Source organism: Saccopteryx bilineata, chromosome 2 (genome assembly GCF_036850765.1).
Source record: "Saccopteryx bilineata isolate mSacBil1 chromosome 2, mSacBil1_pri_phased_curated, whole genome shotgun sequence".
NCBI lineage: Eukaryota > Metazoa > Chordata > Mammalia > Chiroptera > Emballonuridae > Saccopteryx > Saccopteryx bilineata.
In genome coordinates, this window is record NC_089491.1 from 181,929,876 (window position 1) to 181,950,545 (window position 20,670).

Consider the following 20,670-nt stretch of genomic DNA (forward strand, 5'->3'; position numbering starts at 1 on the left):
GGGAGAATTTGTTTACATGACTTTTCCAGCTCTAAGAGAAAAGCTGCATGCCTTGGCCCCTTCCTCCATCTTCAAAGCCACTAACAAAGCATCTTCAAATCAATTCTCTCTTTATTTCTATTTTCCCTCTGTCTCTCTTTGACTCTTACCTTTGCTTCTATCATTACCTCCTTCTCTGACTTGAATCCTTTTGTAAGCATCCTATGAGTACATTGGACCCACCCAGATAATACAGAATAATCTTTCCACCTCAAGACTCCTAACTAATCATGTCTTCCAAGTCCCTTTTGCATTGAAGTAACATATTTACAGATTCTTGGATTATGATTAGGATATTTTGGGGTGGGGGCACATTATTCTGTCTTCCACAATTTCTAATGGGTTTTCAAATCTGAATTTTTCAAATGATGGAGATATCCTGTCCAGAACCTACTCTCTCAGGCTCCTATTTGTGCTTATATTAAGCATTTTATATTTCTTTTAATTAAAACCAAGAATGTTGAATGGTAGAAAGTTGAAGCCAAAAAAATAAAAATAAAAAAGGTTGAATAATCAGTGCAGAACAAGGAATAACAAGCTTAATACATACATAATTCATACATATATTATATATATATATACATACATATATAAAAAGATTATGAACTAAGATGATCAACTTAACCCATGGAAAACTCAGGCACTCTGGCTCCTCCAGTGACTGCTCCTAGGCCCTCACTCTGTTTGTTCTACCATATGTCTTGCAATCTCATCTGGAAAATTAGGCTGGGCAGATGGAAGATGAGCAAGTTCACAAAAACTTGTATTCCATACAGAGGTCATGGCAGATTTATTTTCTCTGTGCCCTGGCAACTAAGGAAGAAGAATTCTGCAAGGACTATGCCATTCATTTTGTTCATTCTCTTCAATGGCTGATGGTGTTTCGATAGCTCTGGGAGAAAACAGTCTAGTCATGGCTAATCTCTGTGTTTTACTTTATTTTAATACAATGTTTGATAAATACAGGTGAATAGATGGATATCTAGTATGAGCAGGATACAGTTGTAGGTGGTAGGCCACTGCTCCCACTGTAGCAGCTGCTAGAAAATAAATAAGTACATTTTAAAAATTATGTCTTATTATTACATTAGAAGTCTATAGAATCAAAACGTACTAAAGCTACTAAAGTAGCAGAAAGGTAAGAACATTTGTTTTTCTGAGATGAATAGACAAATACATGAGTATCTTTTAAAAGTCAGGTAAGGTCATCTCTGAGTCTTAAGTCATATGTCCATTTCTCAGTTGATAAAATATATGGAGGATTAAGATATTGTGATTCATGATGAACAGAATTTGAGGTAGTTCCTCAAAAGAACAGAGCTGAGCACTTATCATATGTCTATTGAAATAGATGAAAAATTACAATAAACCAAAATTGGAATATATTAAGTCAAATTTAAATTAAGCAAATTAAAAATTATATATAGAAAATAATAATTTTTAATTTTTATTGAATTTATTGGAGTGATATTGCTTAATAAAATTATATAGGTTTCAAGTATACAGTCCTATAATACATTATCTGCATATTGTATTGTATGTTCATCACCCCTAGTTAAGTTTCCTTTTATCACCATTTATCCTCTCTTTACCCTCTACTACCTCCCTCCACTCCCTTTCCCCCTTTTCCTCTTGTAATCCCATATTGTTGTCTGTTTATGAAGTTTTGGGAGTTATTTTTGGTTTTTTATTTTATTAATCCCTTCACCTTTTTCACTCAGCTTCCAACTCTCTTCCCCTCTAACAGATGTCAGTCTATTCTTTGTTTCTATTTTGTTTGTTAGTTTACTTTGTTTGTTTGATTTCACATATAAGTAAAATCATATATTACTTGTCTTTATCTGACTTGCTTATTTTACTTGACATAATATTTTCCAGGTCCATCCATGCTGTTGTAAAAGGTAAAGCTTTCTTCTTTTTGTATGACTGAGTACTACTCCATTGTGTAAATAAACCACTGTTCTTTTATCCACTCATATACTGACAGGCACTTAGGCTGCTTCCAAATATTCGCTATTGTAGATAACACTACATCAAACACAAGGGTGCATATATTCTTTTGAATTAATATTTTACATTTCTTTAATATATTTCCAGAAGTGGAATTGCTGGGTCAAAAAGCAGTTTATTTTAATTTTTTGAAATAACTTCATGCTGCTTTCCACAGTGGCTATACCAATCTGCATTTGCACGAACAGTGCACAAGGGTTATCTTTTCTCCACATCCTTACCAACACTCATTTGTTGATTTATTGATGATAGCCATTCTGACAGGTGTGTGGTGATATCTCATATGGTTTTAATTTGTGTATCTTTGATGATTAGTGACATTGAGCATTTTTTTATATGTCTATTGGCCTTCTTCTGTATGTCTTCTTTGGAGAAGTGTTTGCTCAGGTCCTCTATCTTTTTCTTAATTGGATTGTTTGTTTCGGTATTCAAGATAATGCTTAAAACAGACACATTTATGTAACTTTTGAATTAACATATGTTTTTTCAAAATTGTACCTACTTTCAAATAAACATACATATCTCTCATTAAAATATTATGTATATCAACATAACTGTATAGTTGAAACAATAAGGACAACCAACATTTTCTTAATGAAGTTTGTAATAATAAACTAACACATTATGCTTTTCAAAGAAGGTAGGCATGATTTGCCATTCTATAATTGCTCCGGTCTTGGAAGAATTTTCTAGCTAGCTATTTTGGAATTAGCTAAAATTTAAACCTTAATAAAACAGTACCTTGGCACTTAACTAACTTGACTTTTTTCCAGAATTAAGGGTGATTTATTTATCAGAAAAATAAATGTCCTTTCTGGCCAATAAACTCTCTAAGAGAACCAAAGCAATCAGATGATCAACACTATCTAAACCAGATCTGATTGACCACTTGGCAATTCCATCCATTTTTCTGTTTTAAATTTATGAACAGTGATCTAATGATAAATCATCTTTCATTGAAGTTGATTGAATACACTTTGTTTTCATAGCAAGGTCAATTTTTAAAAATTAAATTTGTCTTAAAATAATGTTTTTTTCCTTGACTAAGTAGCTAATTGATCTTAAAATGTTTTTTTTGGAGCTGAGTTATTGCAATATTATCTTCATCCTTATGAAGCAAGAAACTTTAAAACGTCACTAAGATATCAGGAAAATAGAGGCTGAAACATTTACAACAAAAATCTTTCATTCATATATTTAATGCCCCATTTACATTTTGCATTCATGACTCAAAGAAGAAATAGTGAAATATTATAGGAAATCAGTTACCAAAAAAGCTGCAAACTCTTGATATTGTTATTTCTCATATAATGTATAATCAAATTAAATAACATAAGGATGTATAACCTAATTAAATATGACAGTCCATACCAAATATAATGTATTTAACTAGCTTTTAAAAAGTCTCGAGTTTATATATATTTATTCTTATTGATGAATAACAGATACGTTGAAGATTGTTTTTACATTTTTCCTATAGACAGACTCAATGTGATATATTTTAAATATTAAAGTTATATTTGTGAAAGTAATTTGAAAGCTGAATCAATAGACATAGAAGCAAGTTAGATTTTTAAACAGATATCACATATTGTTAGTGTAACAACAGTACATTTCTGGTTTTCAGGATTTTGACAACAATTCAAAAGACCATTAAATAGCAATGATTTGTGGACTATGTAAGAAGATTGATTTGAAGTTGATTAATATTTAAAAGTAAGAGTTTTTGACTTAATGTTAATTTTTAAAAGTCACCAGACTTAATCAGCAACTAAAATTTAACCCAAACTCAAAATCACTTTTAATCTTTGAATTTTGACTGTAAACTTTACTTATTAAGAATATGTAAATTCAGTCAATTATATTAAAACACAGATAAATTATATTACCAAATACAAAGATTTGTTTACATATGAAATGTTTAAACTTTTTATGTATGGCCCTGGCCGGTTGGCTCAGCAGTAGAGCGTCGGCCTGGTGTGCGGGGGACCCAGGTTCGATTCCCGGCCAGGGCACATAGGAGAAGCGCCCATTTGCTTCTCCACTCCCCACCCCTCCTTCCTCTCTGTCTCTCTCTTCCCCTCCCGCAGCCAAGGCTCCATTGGAGCAAAGATGGCCCAGGCGCTGGGGGTGGCTCCTTGGCCTCTGCCCCAGGCGCTAGAGTGGCTCTGGTCATGGCAGAGCGACACCCCGGAGGGGCAGAGCATCACCCCTGGTGGGCGTGCCAGGTGGATCCCAGTCGGGCGCATGCGGGAGTCTGTCTGACTGTCTCTCCCCGTTTCCAGCTTCAGAAAAATACAAAAAAAAAAAAACAAAACCTTTTTATGTATTGTTTGTATTTTTCTTAAGTGAGAAGCTGGAAGGCAGAGAGACAGACTCCCACACGTGCCAAGCCGGGATCCACCTGGCATGCCCCCGTGATGCTCTGCCCATCTGGGGCATTGCTCCTTGCAACTGGAGCCATTCTAGTGCCTGAGGTGGAGGCTATGGAGCCATCCTCAGGGCCTGGGCCAAGTTTGCTCCAACAGAGCCTTGGCTGTGAGAGGGGAAGAGAGAGAGAGAAAGGAGAAGGAGAAGGGTGGAGAAGTAGATGGGCATTTTTCCTGTGTGCCCTGATTGGGAATTGAACCTGGGACATCCACAAGCCAGGCTGATGCTCTACCACTAAACCAACTGACCAGGACCTGTACTGTTTGTTAGGAGTAGCAAAACTGTGCATCGTGACTGAGTTAGCCAAGTCAAATACTCAATTGCCTTCTCTTATGGTTTGGAGCAACAAAACATACTGAATGATAACTTGATTATAATAATTATAAGATAATATATTTTCTTTGTATGTTGAACATTTGAGGATGAAGTCTGTGTCAGTTATCAGGCTATTGTTTTTCATTTAAAACCTACCTTTCTATATTTTTGTGATACTATCGCTGTTACCTCATAAATTAAGTTTCTCTTTTCTCAGCAACCTTTTTGATAGGTCTGTCACCAGAAAACACTAGAGGAAGATTGGATAGTAGAAGGAGAAGAAGAGATACTACTCCTGTTTTAGTTACTAATTATGCTAGGCATGATCCTTCATGCGGGGTCCAGCCTCTTGCTTATTTTTGGAACTATTCAACTAGCCTTTTTGCACCCTGCAGAGGTGTCAACAGCTGCAAAGCAGTCCCCTCTCCTCTAAAGTCTGAGCTCTGTGGCTGTGTGGCACTGCTCTTTTATGGCCCCAGCAGAAACTAGGCTTATATCCCCTCTTTAGAAGTCTCAGTCTCAGCTGCATAGAGCTTCACCTTTTCTTTTTCATTCAGCTCCAGAGGTTGTAGCTGCTTCTCACTCTTCTTTATTACCTCATTGTCCCATTTTGCATTTTTAGCTTCCCAACACTCGTGTTTGTGTTCCTTATAGCAATTTTTTTCTTTTGAAAAACCTAATATTGTTTCTAATTTGCTTATTAAACTAACAGATACATACACATATTTATTCTTATCTATATTCAGAGTACCTAGAACCATATTTGGAACATAGAAGACACTTAGAAATTGAATAAGTGTTTATTTTTGTTCCTAAGAAAATTAGTGAAATGGGTAAGAAAATGGAATGAATACATACTAAAAAATTGAAGTTTATTTCTTTCTCTCACTCTTTTTCTGGCATTTTCCCTTTCTCTCTTTTTCTTTCTTCTATTTTTCCCTGTTTCTCTTTTTCTGTTTTCCTTCATTTTTTCTTTTCTTCTTTCTTTTTTTGTCTATTTCCTTTATTATCTTACTAAAATTTCTAGAGTATCTGAAAAAAAAATCCCATATTTTACAGGCAAATAAACTGAGTCAGAAAAAATTTAAAAGCACTTGCCCAAGTGAGAAATCCACTAAATGGTAATGAAGGATTTGTACTGTTTGGGCTTAAAGTTTAAACATATTTTATTTAAATCACATGGATGATATATTAACTAAATAATAACAAAATAATAGCATAGTAGGGGGAGAAACTCTTAGTCATCCATACCATCTAGAAAATGTCATTTAATATTAAAAATATCCTACAGTTTTATTTTAATACCTGAGGTTTGGCTATCAATTTTGGGTAAGAATTAATATTTTTAATTTTTTTTAAATTTTTTTACAGAGACAGACAGACAGGAATGGAGAGATGAGAAGCATCAATCATTAGTTTTTCATTGTGCATTGCAACACCTTAGTTGTTCATTGATTGCTTTCTCATATGTGCCTTGACCGTGGGCCTTCAGCAGACTGAGTAACCCCTTGCTGGAGCCAGCAAGGAATTAATATTTTTAATATCCACTTCTGTTTAAAATTAGAAACTTAAATATTCAAATAAAATGAAAATGAATATATGCTTCTGTTAAATTGACTAGTAAGGTCACAAGCCATTTATTTTGAGATTTAAAAAAATAAATATTGCTTTATTTTAATATTTGTTTACTTATCCTTGGTTTTACAGAGAAAGGAAGAAGAGCTGTTGTGAAGTCTTATCTATTTATAAATACTGAGTTGAACTTCATTCTCAAAACTATATTTTGCTATATGGCTGACTACTTCTATGTAAAAATATTTTATTAATAATTTAAATTTTTAAACATTTCTTGCTATATAGAAATAAAGCATGCATATGATTTCTATATTTAAATGTGGTTGCTAGAGTCTTTAATCTTTAATTATGTTGTACAGCTCAATCTATAGAACTTTAAAAAATATTTTTTATAAATTTTTATTAATTTTAATGGGGTGACATCAATAAATCAGGGTACATATGTTCAAAGAAAACATGTCAAGGTTATCTTGTCATTCAATTATGTTGCATACCCATCACCCAAAGTCAGATTGTCCTCTGTCACCTTCTATCTAATTTTCTTTGTGCCCCTCCCCCTCCTCTTCCCATCTCCCTCCTTCTCCCCTTGCCCATAACCACCACACTCTTGTCCATGTCTCTTAGTCTTGTTTTTATGTCCCACCTATGTATGGAATCATGCAGTTCTTGGTTTTCTCTGATTTACTTACTTCACTCCATATAATGTTATCAAGATTCCACTATTTTGTTGTAAATGATCCGATGTCATCATTTCTTATGGCTGAGTAGTATTCCATAGTGCATATGTGCCACATCATCTTTATCCAGTCATCTATTGAAGGGCTTTTTGGTTGTTTCCATGTCCTGGCCACTGTGAACAATGCTGCAATGAACATGGGGCTACATGTGTCTTTATGTATCAATGTTTCTGAGTTTTGGGGGTATATACCCAGTAGAGAGATTTCTGGGTCATAAGGTAGTTCTATTGTCAGTTTTTTGAGGAACCATCATACTTTCTTCCATAATGGTTGTACTACTTTACATTCCCACCAACAGTGAATGAGGAGAACTTTAAAAAATATTTATTATATATTCAGTGCATTTTAAGCATTGTAATCTAGGGATATAATAATTAAAGACACAGCCCCTTGCCCTCAAGGTGCTAACAATATTTTGATCATATTGAACATTACTGAATTAAATAGTGAGACAAATGTATAGCAGAGAACATATAGAGTATAAGAGAAAAAGGAAATATAAGTGTCATGAACCAGGTCCATCGTCATGGTCTAGGCATTTACTTAGAAAAAATAGAGCCTCTGAAATACTTTCAGTTATCATCAGACTGAGTCTTCTGTGAACCAAATAGAAACTCCTTGAGAATAGACAGGTGACTTAGCAGAGTAATGATATGAACCTTTACTAAGTAGAGAAATGAGACCAATCAGGCAAATAGAAAGGATGCCTAATCACAATTGACTTAACTAGTTCTCATGAAGTTGTCTTCTGAACAATTAAGTATTCAAGGGATCAGAACTCATTCACTGGAATGGAGACTCTGCTAAATATCCCAGTTTTATGTAGATATCAATTAAACAAGTTCACAGAGCAAGCCTATCTAGAATTCTGGATTCTTTCTGTCTAAATCTGCCTTTAACCCAAAAGATTAGGGTCCATTGTCCTATTTTTTTCTCCTTCTAGGTGTGAATATAACTGATATGAATGTCCTAATTTCATCTGTATTTGGTTCTAAGTACTGCATAGTTCCATTAATTGTCTGGTCTGACTTAGAACTATTTCTGTTATCCAAACATATTTCATCAAAGCCCAGTGTCACAATTTTCAAAAAAAGAAGAGCATGATCCTGTTTTTATTTTCTGGTAAAAAAAAAATCTCATTTGTTCAATATTCTATGTCACAATTTTTTCTTCACTACTCTACAAGTGCTATTTCATTATGTTATGTCATTCAAAATTCATGGAAGAAGTTGAAAGTAAATATAATTTTGCTATTTTTTATATAATATTACTTTTAATTCCTCAGATTATTGTAGAATCTTTTCTCTTTTTCTGTAGAATTTGAGAATTCCACTGAGGTTTATTTGTTTGCTTATTAACATAGATTATTTTCTCTAGGCTTTTGTGAACCATGACTCATGCTCTCTATTTTCATGCTATGGTAATTTTTTCCAGCAGTAATGTTTTCTTTTGTTATTTCTTAATGATCTTTTCTTCTCTATTTATTCTTGTCTGTTCTCCAGGGCAGTCATCTTTTATCTTATTGTGAACATCATCCTCTTCATCTAAGCTTTTAGACTATTTTTCTAATAGCTCCTCCCATTGTAATTTCATTTGTTATACCATTTGAATGTCTCCTAATGCTGTGATTGTGATTCTTAATCCAGACACGATTGTTTTGTTCAACTTGAAAATTTGAACATTAAAAAGTAAGCTTGTGAGGAAGTTGAATATAACTCATCAAAGAGGGAAGGGAAAGACTCAAATAACTCCAGCAGGGGTATTTTTATATTACTTTACATAAATCAACCAGAAGATGACACAGAGTGAATCAGCCTGACATTCAAAGTAAGGAGAAGAAAATATGTAGCTGAATATAAGATGCCAGAATGTTTCCAGATAGTTTGCTTTGAAACTCCACCATATTTGTTCACACAAAGAATAGGATGAATGGTATCACAGATTACAGGTAAATTCACACATGGAAGGTCAGGTTATTTTGTAAATAATGAAAGGCAAGTTAACTTTATTATAGTCTCTTTAATAACAAAATATTATTAATAAAAGTATTAGTTAACTTTGCTGTAGGTTAATGTTATTTATTAGTTTTCATAATTTCTCAGACAATCCAGTGTTAATTATAATTAAACTGAGAACTTAGTCTTCACCCACTCAGGAAATTAAACTAAAATTCACATTTATGTGAGCAGATCAATAGATTTTTTTACTCTGAACAATACATAAGTTGAGCTTTTATCGAATGTATAAAAAATGTTTTCATATAAAATCAGATATTTTTATAAAACTTAAGAAATAAGAAAGGCAAAATAAAAATGTTTTTGTTTTTGGTGTAGTGGTGTTTTTATTTACCCATTTAGAATGAGGTGCATTAATAACTATATTATCATTATTATTCATGAGACTTTATTCCAATGTAATTTTAAAATTCCACAGTAAATTCCTATATAAAGTAGATTAAAACATAAAACTTATTCATTTAAATCTATTTTAAAGAGTTTACTGTTCCAACTACAGAAATTGGAAATTAATAACAAAAACCAAATTTATAAAGACATTGGGACAGAAGGAAGGAAACATTTTAAAGAGTGAACACCTGCAGTTGTTTGTTTAGGCAGCAGTGTAGACTTCTGATAATCAAAATAATTTTATTCTTTGAGCATGATCTATCCATCTGGAGATAATGAAGTGTAGCAAAAGTCAAATTTGTAAAAAAAAATGGGCTGAAAAATGTGATGACATGACAATAATCTCATTCTCCTCCCTCAACTTTAATTTCATTTTATTGAATTTAACAATGTGAGGAGTAAAGGGTAACTGCACTTTTTTGTCAACACCCATGTAGCTGCAGTCCCAGAGCATGGCATTACACTTACAAACTACAGTAATTGCATTAGTAATGGAAGTGTATTATTGCCCAAGCCATCATCACCTTCTCATACACTGTGAACATCAGCTACAATGGTTAGGAACTAATCCTTTAACTGTTTCAGATTTGTATTTTGTTTTGTTTTGGTTTGGTTTTTTGCTATACCTTCATAATGAACTAAATATTTTATTTTCTTCTTTACATCTCATCTTTTAAAATAGGTAACTCAAGTGTTTAATAAGATGCATATTATTACAAGATAAAATGCAAGTGAAAATTAGAAGAAAGGGGAAAAGGAGAAAAATATAAGATGAAGCTAGTGTTTCATGGTAAAAAATACACACTATATAAGATTTTTATGGATTGAACTTTGGGGCAATTTTTTAAATCAAGTTAAAGAAGAACACAATTTTATCACTGTTCCTTATAATTTTCCATTGAAGAGTGATCATATAGTTTCAGTGATACTAAGAGGCAAACAAAAAAAAACAAAACCAAAAACATTATTTCAAGTCTGTTTGCCTTGAAGATTTCTAGAAATTTTGTTTTGCCTCTTATAATATATACTGTTTTGTTCTAATATTTTACATTTTTTAATTATTATCATGGGGGAAAAAGCCCTAAAATTTCCACCATGTTATCTATGGTTTTGCCTGTTTCCTTCTACATTATCACATATTCTACTTTTATAAAAAAAAAAATACATGATCCAAAATCTCCATAAAATAAAATAAATAAACTAGTTGTATAGAAGGTTCACTATTTCTTTTTCAGTCACAATACCCAAGATAAGTTTTCTTATGTTTTTATTTTTTTAAATGCATCTGCATAAAGAATTTCTGAATAAACCTAGATTAGTAATACAAGATACTATTATAATGGTTTGCATTGAAGTTTATATAAACAGCATAATTAGCTTATATAATCCTTGTGCTGCTTGACACAATAGTGATTCCTAATCGTGGAGTGAAGACCAAGAATAGGTTAATAAGGTGTGTAAATTATTTTATGTGGCTGTTGAAAAAATACTTTCCCAGAAAAACTGCATACAGTATATATAAATTTCACACTAATCAATAGATTAACAGTAGAAAGTCAACCTGAAAAAATGTCAAAGTAATGGTGGCATGAGAGATACTCCTGATCTTGAAATTTCAACAAATTAAACAACTATAACATAGCAAAGGAACTCCAGATGGACTCACAGGTGTGCCTAAAAGATCCATGCACTGAATGGACTAAAGGTGAGATGGAGAGAGAGAAATGGTGCCATGAGGAGGGTTCCTGATACCTCTCCTCGAAATTTCAAAAAGTTTGACAACTAGAGACAGAAAAACAATCCCAGAAGCATCTGAAATACACATACACTGAACAAAGGTCAGCGATCTAAGAGAACCCAATGGAGAGACATGATATTTTTTAGAGCCTCTTGCTCTGCATGCAGTAGCTGGGGCAACTTCCTGCCAGCAGATACAGGGTGAAAAAACACATTCCTACAGAACAGACTTCAGAGAACACTGCAGAAGTTGGGCAGGCTAGGGTGTAGGCTTTATAATAAGGGAGAAGCCTTCAGAGGGCAATCCTACGGAACGCTAAGGCAAATTTAGCCAGATACACCCGGGAAACCTTAAAAAGGAGCCTGAACAGAAGTCAACTCACCCTCCTACCTGCTTAAGCTGGTGGCTCTGGTTAGCAGAGCTTTCATACTCAGGGTTATGCTCTAAAAGAACCTGGAAGAGAGACTTGGCAGCTTTTAAGAACTCCTGTTCTGCAGGCAATGACTAGGGCATCTTCCTGCCAGCCAATACAGTTTACAAAGTGCAAAAAGCCTGAGGAGAGTGGTCCCACAGAGTGCTGAGGCATACTATACACAACTGGAGGCTCATAAAAAGACACCTTGAGAGCAATTGGCTCGCAGCCCTGCCTGATTACGCTGGCAGCTCTGGCTGGCAAAGCCTTACCCAGAGCCTTGCATTGAGTGAGGATACAGTAGGGATATGTCAGCTCTTAGGGCCTCTTACTCTCCAGGCAGTGACAGTGGCAGTGGCAACTTCAGAGCTGGGTTACCAGGCTGCTAGTTCAGGCTCCATTGTTGGAGCCTGCAAATGCTAACAAGCCCCAACTACCAACAAGACTAAGGCCTAGTATGACATCATTGCCATAACAATACATCAACTACAAATCTCTACCTAAGTGTGACACAGGGGCAGAGCCTAGGATACAGTGCCACTTACCAAAAAGAGAGAGAGGAAGAAAAAAGGAAGAAGATAACCTCTCAAAATCAAGAATAATCCACAGTCTTTATAACTTTTTCCACTTTTTTCCCTTTCATTTGTTTATTTTCTTCTTCCACCATGGTCCTTTTATCCTCTCTTTGTCTTATTCTTTTCTCTTCATCTTGAACTTCATTACTCATAGGTGTTAAATTTCCCATTCTTTTTTTTCTTTTATTCTTTCTCTCTATGAGGGTTACATTCCAAGAACCTTAACTCTTTCCTTTGTTTTATTTTTCTTTTTTCTTCCTCTCTCTTGGTTTCATCTTTTCTCTCTCACTTCTCCTCTCATTTGATCATCACTCATAAACAAATTATTTTATTTTAGATTGAAATTTTTTCTTTGTGGCATTATGTGTGCTTTTTACTTCATTTTTAACTCATTAGCATTCCCCACAACCCCAGTTCTCCATTCTATATAGTTTTTGTTCCACTTAATACAATTGTATTTTTTAAATTTTTCTTGTTTTCTTCTTGTCTCTATCACTATATCTCTTATTCAATCATCATTTACATGGAAATTATTTTATTCTTGATCCAAATTTTTTTCTTGTAGCATTTTGTGGATCTTTGCCTTATTTTTGCCCTTTGTTACTTCTCCCCAACACAGGCCCTCTGTTCTAGTTAGTGTTTGTTGTATTTAGCACAATATATTTCTCAGTTTTTTTATAGTATTTTCTCAAAAAAAAAAGAAATAATTAAAATCTTTTAATTATTTATTTTTTATTCTTTTCAATTCTTATTAGTGTTATTAACAAAACCACACTCAGATGCCATTAAGTAAAAAAAAAAAATAGAATATCAGAGATACAAAAGACAGACATGTAGCACAGATAGATGAAGAAATATCTATAGAAAAAATTTTGAATAGATTGAAACCTCAGAGTTAAATGACAGAGAATTTAAAATAGAAATTCTAAAAATACTCAGAGATATACAATAAAACACATAAAGGCAATTTAGGGAGCTCAAAAAACATTTCAATGAACACAAAGAATATATTACCAAGAAAATTGAAACTATGAAAACAAATCAAACAGAGATGAAAAACTCAATTCATGAACTGAAAAATGAGGTAACAAGCTTAGCTAATAGAACAGGCCAGATATAAGAGAGAATTAGTGACATAGAAGACAGGCAACTAGAGGCACAACATAGAGAAGAGGAGAGAGACTCACAAATTTTAAAAAATGAGAAAGCCCTACAGGAATTGTCTGACACCATCAAAAAGATCAATATACAAATAATAGGTATATTAGAAGGAGAAGAGAGAGAAAATGGAATGGAGAACATATTCAAACAAATAATAGATGAGGACTTCCCAAGCCTATGGAAAGAACTAAAGCCTCAAATTCAAGAAGCAAACAGAACACTGAATTTTCTTAACCCCAACAAACCTACTGTAGGGCACATCATAATGAAATTGGCACAAACAAATGACAAAAAAAAAATTTTTCAAGGCAGCCAGGGAAAGGAAGAATACAACATATAAAGGAAGGCCTATTAGATTATCATCAGATTTCTCAGCAGAAACTGCAAGCTAGAAGAAAGTGGACCCCAATATTTAAAGCCCTGAAAGAGAGGAACTTCCAGCCAAGAATACTATACCCATCAAAGCTATCCTTCAAATATGAAGGAGAAATAAAAACATTCACAGATACAGGGAAGATGAGGAAATTTATCAGCAAAAAACCTCGATTTCAGGAAATACTAAAGGGGGTTTTCCAACCAGATACAAAGAACAAAACCAAAAGTAAAAACTCCACCAAGAACACAATAAAACCAAATTTAAACTGTGACAACAAAAACAAAAACGGGGAGAGGATGAAGATTAACCATAGCAAAGAGGATGGACTGCAGTAGCAGTCATGAGATAGTGTACTACAATGAATATGGTAGGTACCCTTTCCATTACTTAATGGTAACTACCCTTGAAAAAACCACCACAAAAGCACATGACTTGAAAAGAGAAGTAACAGGAAAGAAGTATGGATTACAACCAAACAAAAACAAATGATAGAGAAACAAAAGTGAAGAATCAAACAAGATACAAAACTAACAGAAAACAATATATAAAATGGCAATAGGAAAGCCTCAAGTGTCAATAATTACACTAAATGTAAGAAGATTGAACTCACCAATAAAAAGACACAGAGTAGCAGAATGGATTAAAAAAGAAAATCCAACTATATGCTGCCTACAAGAAACACATCTTAGCAACAAGGATAAAAACATATTCAAAGTGAAAAGCTGGAAAACAATACTCCAAGCAAATAACATCCAAAAAAAAAAAGCAGGTGTAGCAATACTCATATCTAACAATGCTGACTACAAGACAGCAAAAGTAATCAGGGACAAAAATGGTCATTTCATAATAATGATTAAGGGGACACTGAATCAAGAAGACATAACACTTCTTAATATATATGCACCAACCCAAGGAGCACCAAAATATATAAGACAGCTACTGACTGACCTAGAAACAAAAACTGACAAAAATACAATCATACTTGGAGATATCAATACACCGCTGACAGCTCTAGATCTTTCATCAAAACAGAAAATCAATAAATAAATTTTGGCCTTAAAAAAACACTAGAACAATTAAATATGAGAGACATTTACAGGATATTTCATCCCAAAGCAACAAAGTGTACATTTTTCTCTAGTGTACTTGGAACATTCTCAAGAATTGACCATATGTTGGGCCACAAAAATAACATCAGCAAATTCAGAAAGATTGAAATTATACTGAGCATATTTTCTGAACATAAAGCCTTAAAACTAAAATTCAACTGCAAAAAAGAGGTAAACAAACCCACAAAAATGTGGAAATTAAACAACATACTTTTAAAAAAAGAATGGGTCAAAGAAGAAATAAGCACAGAGATCAAAAAATACATACAGACAAATGAAAATAACAATACGACATATCAGAATCTCTGGGATGCAGCAAAAGCAGTAACAAGAGGGAAGTTCATAGTTCATGTCACTAGAGGCCTATGTGACCAAACAAGAGAGAACCCAAGTAAACCACTTAACCTCACATATTAAGGAACTAGAGAAAGAAGAAAAAAGACAACCCAAAACCATCAAAAGAATGGAAATAATAAAAATCAGAGCAGAAAGAAATGAAACAGAGAACAGAAAAACTATAAAAAATTAATAAAACAAGGAGATTGTTCTTTGAAAAGATCAACAAAATTGACAAACCCTTGGCAAGACTCACCAAGGAAAAAAGAGAAAGGACTCATAAAAACAAAATCCAAAATGAAAGAGGAGAAATCACCACAGATATTATAGATATACAAAGAATTATTATAAAATACTATGAAAAACTATATGCCACCAAATTCAACAATCTTGAAAAAATGGATAAATTCTTAGAACAATACAATTTTCCTAGACTGAGTCATGAAAAACAGAAAGCTTAAACAGACCCATAAGCAGGGAGGAAATAGAAAAAACTATTAAAAACTTCCTCAAAAATAAAAGTCCACAGCCAGATGGCTGTACTAGTGAATTCTATCAAACATTCAAAGAAGACTTGGTTCCTATTCTACTCAAAGTCTTCCAAAAAATTGAAGAAGAAGCAATACTTCCAAACACATTTTATGAGGCCAACATAACCCTTATACCAAAACCTGGCAAGGACAACACAAAAAAAGAAAACTACAGACCAATATCTCTAATGAACACAGATCCTAAAATACTAAACAAAATACTAGCAAATTGAATACAAAAACATATTAAAAATATAATACATCATGAACAAGTGGGATTCATCCCAGAATCTCAAGGATGTTTCAACATACATAAAACGGTTATCGTAATACACCATATCAACAAAACAAAGAACAAACACCACATGATCTTATCAATAGATGCAAAAAGGCATTTGATAAAATACAACACAAATTTATATTTAAAACACTTAACAAAATGGGTATAGAAGGAAAATATCTCAACATGATAAAGGCCATTTATGATAAACCATCAGCTAACATCATATTAAATGGCATAAAACTGAGGACTTTTCCCCTTAAATCAGTAACAAGAGAGGGCTGTCCACTCTCTCCACTCTTATTTAACATGGTGCTGGAATTCTAGCCAGAGCAATCAGACAGAAAAAAAATAAATAAAAGGCATTCATATTGGAAAAAAAAAAGTAAAGGTTTTACTTTTTGCAGATGATATGGTCCTATACATCGAAAACCCCATTGACTTCACAAAACGATTACTAGAAACAATAAACCAATACAGTAAGGTTGCAGGATACAAAATTAATATACAAAAGTCCATTGCCTTCCTATACGCCAGCAATGAAACATCAGAAAACAAACTGAAAAAAATAATCCCATTCATGGTTTCAACAAAAAAAAAAAAATACCTAGGAATAAACATAACAAAGAATGTAAAGGATCTATATAATAAAAACTAGAAAGCATTGTTAAGAGAAATAAGAAAAATAATTACAATGAAATAAAAAAAAATTTCTTGTTCTTGGATAGGAAGAATAAATATAAACAAAATGACCATATTACCCAAAGCAATATACAAATTTAATGCAATTCCTATCAAAATTCCAATGGCATTTTTTAAAGAAATGAAAAAAAATTTTATCAGATTTAAATGGAATTATAAAAAACCCTGGATAGCCAAAGCAATCCTAAGGAAAAAGAATGAAGCTGGGGACATTACAATACCTGACTTCAAATTATAATATAGAGCCACGACAATCAAAACAGCATGATATTGGCAGAAAAATAGACACTCAGACCAATGGAACAAATAGAAAGCCCAGAAATAAAACCACATATATATGGTCAAATAATCTTTGAAAAAGGGGCCAAAACCACACAGTGGAGAATCAAGAAAGCCTCTTCAACAAATGGTGTTGGGAAAACTGGAAAGCCACATGCCAAAGAATAAAACTTGCCTTCAGTTTGTCCCCTTGTACTAAAATTAATTCAAAATGGATCAAAGACCTAAATGTAAGACCTGAAACAATAAAGTACATAGAAGAAAACATAGGTACTCAACTCATGGACCTTGGTTATAAAGAGCACTTTATGAATTTGACTCCAAAGGCAAGGGAAGATAATGAATGGCAAATATAATGAATGGAACCACATCAGACTAAGAAGTTTTTGCACAGCAACAGAAACTGACAACAAAACAAACAGACAGCCAACTAAGTGGGCGATGATATTTTCAAACAACAGCTCAGATAAGGCCTAATATCCAAAATATACAAAGAACTCATAAAACTCAACAACAAACAAACAAACAATCCAATAAAAAAAATGGGAAGAGAACATGAACAAACACTTCTCCCAGGAAGAAATACAAATGGCCAACAGATATACAAAAAGATGCTCATCTTCATTAGCTATTAGAAAAATGCAAATCAAAATTACAATAAGATACCATCTCATGCCTGTTAGATTAGCTATTATCAACAAGACAGATAATAACAAATGTTGGAGAGGCTGTGGAAAAAAAGGAAACCTCATCCACTGTTGGTGGAAATTTAAAGTAGTACGACCATTATGGAAGAAAGTATGGTAGTACCTCAAAAAACTAAATATAGAACTACCATATGACCCAGCAATCCCTCCACTGGGTATATACCCTCAAAACTCAAAACATTGGTATGTAAAGACACATGCAGCCTCATGTTCATTGCAGCATTGTTTACAGTGGCCAAGACATGAAAACAACCAAAAATCCCTTCAATAGAAGACTGTTTAAAGAAGATGTGGTACATATATTCTATGGAATATTACTCAGCCATAAGAAATGATGACATCAGATCATTTACAACAGCGGTTTTCAACCTGTGGGTTGCGACCCTGGCGGGGGTTGAACGACCAAAACACAGGGTCACCTAAAGCCATCGGAAAATATATATTTTATTTTAAAATGTATATGTATTTTCTGATGGCTTTAGGCGACCCCTGTGTTTTGGTCATTCGGCCCCCACTGGGGTCGCAACCCACAGGTTGAGAACTGCTGATTTACAACAACATGGATGGACCTTGATAACATTATACTGAGTGAAATAAGTAAATCAGAAAAAACTAAGAACTGTATGATTGCATACATAGGTGGGACATAAAAATGAGGCTAAGAGACATGAACAAGAATGTGGTGGTTACCTGTGGGGAGGGGGGAGGAGAGGGTAGAGGTGGGGCAGGGGAGGGGCAGAAAGAAAACCAGATAGAAGGTGATGGAAGACAATTTGACTTTGGGTGAGGGGTATGCAATATAATTAAAGTAAAAAAAAACCTGGATATGTTTTTTCTGAACATATGTACCCTGATTTATTAATGTCATCCCATCAAAACTAATAAAAATGCTGTACTAAATACACAGACATGTTAGCAATGACATAATCAGGTAGCCTGAAATATTAGATAAAATATAAGCATTAATTTCTAAAAAGAATAAAAAAAATAAAGGTGAGATGGAGAGAACAGGGTGGCAGTAGATAAAATACATACATGGTGGGCTCTTGAGAGGAAAAGAGATACATTTAGAGTGACTGGGTTTCCCCCCCCCCCCTACTAGACTATAGTGAGGAGGGAAGCTTGGGCTCTTAGATTTTGTCTGAAGGAAACTCAGAGTGACAGGGTTTCCTTCTGCTAGGAGAAGCAGTGAGATAGAGGGGGAGAGGGGAAGATAAACTAAAGCAGCCAGGGCATGGGGTCTCAGCCAGTGTTCCCACACACTACCAGGATCCCACACTCAGAAAAAAACAGAGAAAGCTAACGTGTGGAACCCTAGCCTCCCAGATTCAGTCTCCCTCACTTTGTGGTACCAAGACTGGCAGAGACAAAGCCCATAGCTAACTCTCCAGAGCTACTCTCTTTCCTGAAAAACAGAAGTGCTTCACATTTGGTCCCAGGTCTGTTAAAATGTGGGAAGTAGCACCCAGAAGCCTGAGATTGCCATTGCTAGAACTGTAAAACTGTGAAGTTGAAGCTCTAAAGCTGAAGCCATAAGGCCAAAGCCATGCATCTCTTACAACATGTTTCACCTACCAATGTGACTGTGGCCCACCTACATCATTGCGAAAGGAACATCTCAGTGGAAGACAGGCCAGGAACCTCACAGAGTAAACATTGTAATACAGCAACACCTATTAGAAGAGATGTCTCAAAATTAAAATTTATTTTTTTTACTCTTGTTCTTTTATTTTCTTATTCTTTTTTCTCTTTTGATTTTTATTTCCATTAATTTTTATATTTTTTATGCTTATTTTTTGAGAATGTTCTGTTTTTGAATGTATTCTTTGCTTTTGATCTTTTTTCCTGTGGTTTTTCTTCTTTACTTATCATAATTTTATATATCTTTATACTTTTTTTTTTTTTCATTTTTCATTTTTCTGAAGCTGGAAACGGGGAGAGACAGTCAGACAGAATCCCGCATGCGCCCGACCGGGATCCACCCAGCACGCCCACCAGGGGCGACGCTCTGCCCACCAGGGGGCGATGCTCTGCCCATCCTGGGCGTCGCCATGTTGCAACCAGAGCCACTCTAGCGCCTGAGGCAGAGGCCACAGAGCCATCCCCAGCGCCCGGGCCATCTTTGCTCCAATGGAGCCTTGGCTGCAGGAGGGGAAGAGAGAGACAGAGAGGAAAGCGCGGCGGAGGGGTGGAGAAGCAAATGGGCGCTTCTCCTGTGTGCCCTGGCCGGGAATTGAACCCGGGTCCTCCGCACGTTAGGCCGACGCTCTACCGCTGAGCCAACCGGCCAGGGCTTATATCTTTATACTTTTAATTGTACTTTATTTTCTAATTGTTTTTTTGTTAGGGTTCTTAACAGTACCACTCTCAAATGCCATCAAGGAAAAAGAAATCAATTACACAAAAGAGAGAAGTAGTTCAGAAAAAAAAATGAATTATCTCCAGAAAAAAAATCGTGGAGATGACGTCAGAGTAATGGCGGAGTAGGAAGCGATACAGATAAATCTCCCCCAACACTCAACAAGATCTTCAACCAGAAACAGAAAAACCTATACTTGGAGCCTCCAGATGCTTCACAATACACCCGAAGATGCCATTAAGGAAGAGAAAATCGAATATCATGGATACAAAAGAAAGAGAGGTAACAAAGCTAGATGAGGAAAAATCTATGGAGAAAAAATTTAATATATTGGAAACCTTGGAGCTAAATGACAGAGAATTCAAGATAGAAATCCTAAAAATCCTCCGAGATATACAAGAAAACACAGAAAGGCAATATAGGGAGCTGAGAAAACAACTCAATGAACACAAAGAATATATGTCCAAAGAAATTGAAACTATAAAAACAAATCACACAGAGATGAAAAACTCAATTCACGAGCTGAAAAACGAAGTAACAAGCTTAGCTAATAGAACAGGTCAGATAGAAGAGAGAATTAGTGAAATAGAAGACA

The 20,670-nt window shown here is 34.3% G+C and overlaps 1 non-coding gene across 1 annotated transcript; it reads right to left on the reverse strand.

The window, feature by feature from the left end:
- Window positions 1-19,934: 19,934 nt before the first annotated feature.
- Window positions 19,935-20,010, reverse strand: TRNAV-AAC (transfer RNA valine (anticodon AAC)). The gene has a single exon. It is a non-coding gene; the product is annotated as a tRNA-Val (tRNA).
- Window positions 20,011-20,670: the final 660 nt, after the last annotated feature.